The sequence below is a fragment of the Camelus dromedarius genome, chromosome 10, assembly GCF_036321535.1.
Source record: "Camelus dromedarius isolate mCamDro1 chromosome 10, mCamDro1.pat, whole genome shotgun sequence".
In the NCBI taxonomy this organism is placed as follows: domain Eukaryota; kingdom Metazoa; phylum Chordata; class Mammalia; order Artiodactyla; family Camelidae; genus Camelus; species Camelus dromedarius.
In genome coordinates, this window is record NC_087445.1 from 31,455,094 (window position 1) to 31,462,564 (window position 7,471).

General features: G+C 40.4%; 1 protein-coding gene across 1 annotated transcript in view; it reads right to left on the reverse strand.

Annotated features, from left to right (window-relative positions):
• RCL1 (RNA terminal phosphate cyclase like 1) overlaps positions 1-7,000 on the reverse strand; it is a 104,540-nt gene extending 97,540 nt beyond the window's left edge. Inside the window, exons 1-2 of the mRNA XM_031449768.2 lie at positions 6,789-7,000; positions 5,059-5,182 (exon numbers count right to left, since the gene is read on the reverse strand). The gene's annotated coding sequence lies outside the window, so the exon portion shown is untranslated. The remainder of the gene's footprint in view (positions 1-5,058; positions 5,183-6,788) is intronic.
• Between the last annotated feature and the right edge of the window lie 471 nt (positions 7,001-7,471).

Below are 7,471 nucleotides of genomic sequence, written 5' to 3' on the forward strand. Positions count from 1 at the left end.
TCATGTTTTTCCACATGGGTAACTTATTATTCCAGCAACAGTGTTAAAAAGACTGCATTTTTCTCCTTTGTCAAAAATCCTCTGTATGAGTATTTCTGGGCTCTATTCTGTTCCATTGATCCATGTATGTATCTTTACATCAACACCACTCTCTTAAATGCTGTAGCCTTTTAATAAGTCTTGAAATAAGGTAAAGTTCTCCATTTTTATTCTTTCTCGAGATTGTTTTGGCTAATCTAGATTCGTTTTATTTTTTCAAACTTTAGAATCAGCTTGTCAATTTTTATAAAAAAAAAATCCCTGCTGAGATTGTGATTGAGACTATATGTATAGAAGATTTGGGAGAAAACAGAGATTGTAACAAAACTGAGTGTTTCAATGCATAAACATGGTATATCTCTCCATTTGTTTAGATCTTCTATAATTTTTCTCAGAAATGTTTTGTAGTTTTCAGTATTCAGTTTTGCATTCAATCTGTTAGATTTACCCCAAATATTTTTTTTGGCATTTTAAAACCTTTTTATTTGCAATTGCTTGTTGCTAGTCCGCAGAAATACCAATTTTGCTTTGTATTTGACTTTGACTCTGGAACTCATTAGTTCTGGTAGCTTTTCTGTAGATTCCTTAGGATTTTCTACATACATGCTCATTTGTGAATAAGACAGTTTTGTTTCTTCCTTTCCAATCTTCCTTGCCTCATTGCACTGGCTAGGCCCTCCAGAATAATGTTAAAGAGACCTAATGAGAGCAGATACCTTTGTCTTGTTCCCACTTTTGGGAGACTACATTCACCATTAACTGAGATGTTGGTTAGGTTTTTTTATAGATCCCCTTTATCAGATTGAGATTTTTCTATTTCTATTTCCCATCTATTTCTATTTTTCTGAGTTTTTAATCATAAATGGGTGTTGAATTGTGTAAAATGATTTTTCTGCATCTACTGAGATAATCATGTGGTTTTTCTTTTTAATCTGTTAATAAGGTAAATTATATTAATTGATTTTTAAACAGCTTTATTGAGATATATTTCAAACATCACACAATTCACTCATTTAAAGTGTGCAATTCAGTGGTTTGTGGTATATTCACAAATGTGTGCAACTATCACCACAGTCCATTTTAGAACATTTCCAGGCCTCAAAAAGAAACTCTGTACCCTTTAGTCATTACCACCTTATCCTCCCTGTCCCCATATTCCTGTCTCTATGAGTTTCCCTATTCTGGACTTGTACTTGTATTCTTGAGTGTACACCTAGGAGTAGAATTGGCTTATATGATAACTCTATGTTTGTTTGTTTGAGAAATTGTCAGGCTATTTTACAAAGTGACTGCATCATTTTCTATTTCCACCAGCAGTGCACGAAAATTCTGATTTCTCCACATCTTTACCAACACTTGCTGTTACTTGAGTTTTTAATTTTAACTTCCTCCTTATTTTCCAATTTTTCTCTTTCCTTCTGTCTTTCTCTCACTTCCCTACTTCCTTCCCTCCCTTGGACAAATCTGCAGAATTTATAATATTATTGAGACTTTAAAGGAGTTCCACCAAGCAACCTGTTCCTCTGTGCGTTAGCGCCTAAACTCTACTTAAAATCACCATTCACCTCAACACCTACACTTCTACTACATTTTTCTGAATTTCTAATTCCAGTGGCTAAGCCCCCATCTAAATGCATTGTACTTCATCAATATTTCCAAGGATCTCAGTGTTTGAGAAAAAACTTAAAAGTTTCCTAGTCTAGTTCATTCTGTTTAATGAAGAAAGGAAGTGGAAGGAAGACTGAAAAGCAGGTGGGAAGGAAGAAGAGGAGGGAAGCAGAGTAAGGACAAGAGAAGCAGCAGTTAGCATATACCTGGTGCTTTACATTCATAATCCTGTTTAAATTTCAATGACCCCACAGGATTGGTATTACCCTCCCCCTATTCATACTTGAGGTGACTGAAGCTAGGAGAGGTCAGTTATTTTGCTCAAGGTCCCTCAGCTTGTGAAAGTCAAATTTAGCTGTATGCATCTCCAAATCCTGTGACCCAGGAAACTCGTGGATTTCAAGAAGGATTATTACCCTCACGGGTATATGATTACACTATCCCCAGGCCCTGGAACAGAAATACCCTGGATGGACCACAGCTTCAGAACTGAAGAGGTGTTATTAGGGGAATAATCCAGTGTCTCCTTTCTGGAGGGAAGTCAGTGCTCTGATGGGAGCAGCTTTGTTTCAAAGGACAAGCAGTGCCTCAGGCTAGGAGAAAATGGTGAGGAAGTATGTTCCAGCCAAAGTTATGGGATTTGTCACCCAGCAGGTTTGCGAAGTTAGATATGTGAGAGGGTATGGAAAATTCCAAGACAAAACTTCAGAACACGCGTTACCTCAGTAGCAAAGGAAGACTCAGATTTCTGCAGGCTATTCAAAGAGCAGCAGCAATTTATAAAAATAGACAGAACCAGGTCACTACACAACCAGATTCAACTGTTACATTTTGCCTTTGACTTTTAAGGCTTGGTTTTGGAAATATTTTTTAAAATTAAGTCTTGTTACGTAGTTAACAAAGTCACATGTATAAACCAAAGCACAGTTAGAGACATCTGACCTCCATCCCTGTCCTTCTGCCCCTCCCTTCCTTCCCCTAGAGGTAATCAGGGTTTTGTTTGTTTGTTTGTTTAAATAAAATAAAAATTTTAATTTGTGTTTTGTTTTTATTTTATCTATTTTTCTAAAATAGAAAGATATATTGATATCTTCCTCTCCCTCTGCTTAAATGGTAGCATGTTACCTTCAGTTTTGCCTTCTTGCTTTTTTTCACTGGCAATCATGCCACAGCAGTATATAGAGATATTTCTCATTTGTTTTTACAGCTGTAGTGTTTCAGTATGTGAGCAGACTCATTTATTTGGCCATTCTATGAAGGAAGGATACTGGGGGTTGTTCCTAGTCTTTTACTATTAAAAACAGTGTTCAATGAATAACCTTATGTCTACATCTTTTCGTATTTTTGCCACTGTATCTTTAGGATAGATTCCTAGAAATGGGATTTCTGAATCGACAGGTGCACGCACATGAGATTTTGCTATATATTGCCAAATCACTCTCCCCATAGATTGTACAATTTTTGCATTCCCACCAGCAAAATACGAGTGCCTGTTTCCTCCTACCTTGTCAACACATTATGGTTGTCAAACTTAGATTTTTACCAATCTGATAGTTGAGAAATACTGTCTCACTGTAGTTTTAGTTTTAATTTGCACTTCCTTTAGCATAAGTATGATTGAACATCTTTTCATATATTTAAGAGCCCTTTATTTTCATTTCTTCATGTGTGTGGTATGTGTACTGTGTGTTTATAACTCTTGCCTATTTTTCACAGGATGGTTTTCCTTTTCTTCTCCATCTTTTGAAATATTTTATATACTAGAGATATTCACAGTGAAGTGCAGGAGCTGGTGAGGACTAACTGAACAAATGCTGATTGTTAAATTTTCAGGAATTTTGTGAGCCAGGTGATGTTACATTGATACAGTTGATGTCATCTCGGCAATTTAAAAATCTGCTGTGGTGGAAGTACTTACACCATGGGCACATGGATGAGGGCTCCTTCTCACCTTCCTCTCCAGAACACACCTCTAGACATTATTCCTTTGTCTATACTATAAATTGGAAGTGTTTTTCCTAGTTTGTAATCTGTCTTTTTATTTTGCTTATGATGTGTTTTGCTATGCAAAAGTTTTACTGTTGCTGTTGTTTTGGAGAGTCCAAGTTTCAGTCTTTTCCTTTATTGTCTCTGGATTTTAAGTTAATTAGGAAAATTTCCGCAGTTCCTTGATTGTACAGGAAGTCACTTGTGCTTTGTACTAGTATTTATATAGTTTTATTTCTTTAAAAAATGTAAATTTTTGATCTATTTGGAATTCACCTTGCATGAATAAACAGATATGCTTGTATCTTTCTCCACTGGCTATCTACTTACCCCCACACTATTTATAAAGGTCTTGTACCTCCATGAGCACCTTTATCACATATTAAACTTTCAGATGCAATCAGGTTTATTTTTGGATTTTTTATTCTGTTTTATTGATCTATGTATTCAGGTCCCAATACCATCTTCTTATTATATAGCCTTTATAATGTTTTAATAACTGATAGGACTAGATCCTCTTTTTCTTCTTTTTCAGAGCTTTTTCTCACTCATTTATCCTTTCAAATGAACATTATAATAAAACTATCTCAGCTCTAAGGCTCCCTCTTCTGTTGCTTTTGCAGTGTTAACAAATACTGCCTTGCATTTTCTGATTTCTGCCTACTCTGTTCTGTTCCCCTACTTCTGTCTAGATCGTCTTTCTTTTTCCTCTAATATCTTTGTTCTGGACAGTCTGAATTCTATTCCCAGAAGTTTCTCCGAGGAAGCATTCTCTATATTTCTAGTATTTTTTGAAATTTCTAATTCACTTGCTGAATACCCACAGGATTTGGGACAAAACTATCCTCCAATTTTTTTCAAATGAACATTGTAAATGAAAAATAATCTATTTCACAGGTTTTTAATTTTTTTACAATTAGAGATAACTTCAGTCAGTCTTATCAGCAAAATGACTCATTCAATCACTCGCTCCTTGAAACAACATTCCATCAACTTCCAAGACACCACATGCACCCGTTTTCTTCCTAATTAACCTGCCTCTCCTCCCAGGCTCCTTCAGTATTTCCTCCTCATCCTCTAAATGTTAGAGAACCCCAGAACTGAGATTTTAGACCTTTTCTTCTCTTGTCTAAACTCCCTAAGTGACTTGGTAGTATCTTATGATTTCAAATAAAATAGACCAAGAACTTCCAAATTTTGTCTCTCCAGCCTGGACTTCTACTACATACTCAAAATCTGTACATCTAATTGCTTCCTTATCAACTCCTCTGGGTGTCCCAAAGGCATCTCCAACTTATCCAAAAACAACACTGATATTCTCCCCAAACATGTTTCTCTTACAGTCTTTCCAATCGCAGTCAATGACAGTTCTATTCTCCTAGTAGCTCAAGGAGAAACTCCTTTTCCATTCTCTAATCCACCTACCCCTGGGTTCACTCCTGTGGCTACAACGGGCAGCAGCTGGAAGCCTGGACGGACTCGGACAGCTGGGCCTCCCTCCACATGGTCATCGCTCAGGCTTCTTCAGATCCTGGCTTCTTCAGGAGTCCTAGAGGGCAAGCCCCAACATATAAGCACTTATTAAGTCTCTTTTCGACTCACACTTTCTGACATACGAATGTATTACTTGAGCTCAGTGTCTTTACCACTGGGGCAAGTTCAAGGGTGAAGAACCAGCCCATACAAATGCGAATACATTGCCAAGTGACTGTGCTAAGTCCAGCTGCCAGGAGATTTCCCAGTCTGGCAGTTAACTTACTCATTTCTCCTTCGTAATCAACAAACTTTAGCAAAGCTGCAGTTAGGTGGCATTTCGTGGGGCCTAATGATATGACCACAACACTCAACTTTTCTCCCCAGCGGATGATTCCTCAGCTGTTTTGTTTGTTTGTGTTCTTTCTAAGCCAAATATCCCCAAGACTTTCTTTCAGATCTCTTTTGAAGCTAAAACCACAAATGTTCCCAGCTTTGGAGACTGGAAGGACTCTCTATACACTTTCAGGATCTCTAGTGTTTTGTAACTGGTACTTGTCCAGACCTTTTCCTTGTTTTGTTAGTTGTATTTCTTAAGTTTTCTGATCCTTTCATTTATGTTTTCTTTACTTAATCCCTTCCTTTGCTTTCCATGGGTTATTTTGATGTCCTTTTTCTAACTATGTGAGTTGAATGTTTAACTCATTTATTTTCACTCTTTCTAATAAACATGTATGAGCTGCTGAATTTCTTTTTAAGTACAGTGCTGTCTACTTATTAAATCCCCCCATCCATTCACCCAGCTCAGATTCACTGGGGAGTACGCTTTCCCTCATCACCCCTCTCTGAAATAATTTCTAACTTTTAAATTGGGCTACTCATTTGGCAATCTGTGAGGAGGATGATACTGTGTTTATTTTCACAGAGCCTTCTCTCTGCTTTATCAGTATCCTACCACAAAGAAATGATATTAATAATAGCTAACTTTAATGTAATATTGAACACACCCTGTAGCCGGCACTGTACTTTACACACAATATTTTAACAACTCCATACTAGTCTTCCAGGCCCATTTTATAGAGGAAGTGGGCACCAAATGTTTGGTCTTGTGTTTCTATTCCTGGAACATGCCAAACATTCCATTTTGGGACCTTTTCTCCTTGCCTTTGTCCCTCTCACTCCAATTTTCCATTCAGTACGAAGAGCAAACGATATTTCTTCAAAGCTTTACTGATTGATGTAAAACACCCACCCTCCACGCAATCGATTTTATTTTCTTCATAGTACTATCTCAAATCACCTTGTTCATTTATCCATTTCCTTGTTATGATCCGCCTCCACCACTACACTTTAAACTCTAAGGAGCAGAAATTTAGTGCTTGCTTACCACAGCATTCTGCAGACCCCTTAAAACAAGATCTGGCACAAAGGAGGCACTGAATAAATGTTTATAGAATCAATGCATTGCCTGAGGAGAAGCCAGTACTTTTAGGCTCTGCTGGGTAAAAATAGTAGCTACTTTTGAATCTTAAAGTGGTCCTGGGAGGTAAGAGACACCCCTCAATAGACGTGTGACTGGATCACCTCACTCAGTTTCAACTGGGTTTCCTCTCCTGTGAAATGCGGGGGAAGGCCCTTTTGGCTAATTGTCACCGACGGTGTTTCTACGCAGATAAACATACCTTAACAATTAGCGTGAGAAAGCAAGGGAGAAGAGTTGCCCGGCAGCCCAGGAGAGAAGGGCGGGGAGGAAACTGCGTGCTGCAGGGTAGAGTAGGAGAAGAGGAGCGTCTGGTGACCCAGGAGAGCGGAGGGGCACGGGTGGCGGCGAGTGGGCAACAAGTGGGAGTCACGCGGAGGAAGGCGCAGGGGTTGGGAGGGGCACCGGGCAGGCGCAGTCGGTCCGGCTGGGCCGGGCAGGACAGGGCCTGGTGTGGGTGAGGGGCGAGGCGTGAGGAGAGGGTCTTGGTGGGAGAGGTGACATCCCGTAACTAAGAGGTGCGGAGGGGCGGCCAGGGGTCAGGAGGAGGCACACAGGAGTTGCCAAGGGTGCACGGAACGGGGCGAGGTCTCTCAGACTGGGACTGGGCAAGGACAAGGTGGGGCGCCGACAGGTGCCGGGTGTGGACCTGAGGGAAGTTGGGGGCATGCAGGAGTCGCAAAGGTGGTTCGGATCAGAGCCGGCGGGTGAGGAGGAGACACGCCGGGAAGCCGAGCGGCTCGTAGGGGTCGACGCGCGAGCGCCGTGGGGGCGCGGCTTTGCGCGAGCCAGGCGGCGCTGGGCTGGGCGGAGCGGGGCGCGCGCGCGGTGGGGGGGGTGCCCTGAGTCCTGAGGGGCGGGCGCTGCAGCCCGGCGGGGCGCGGG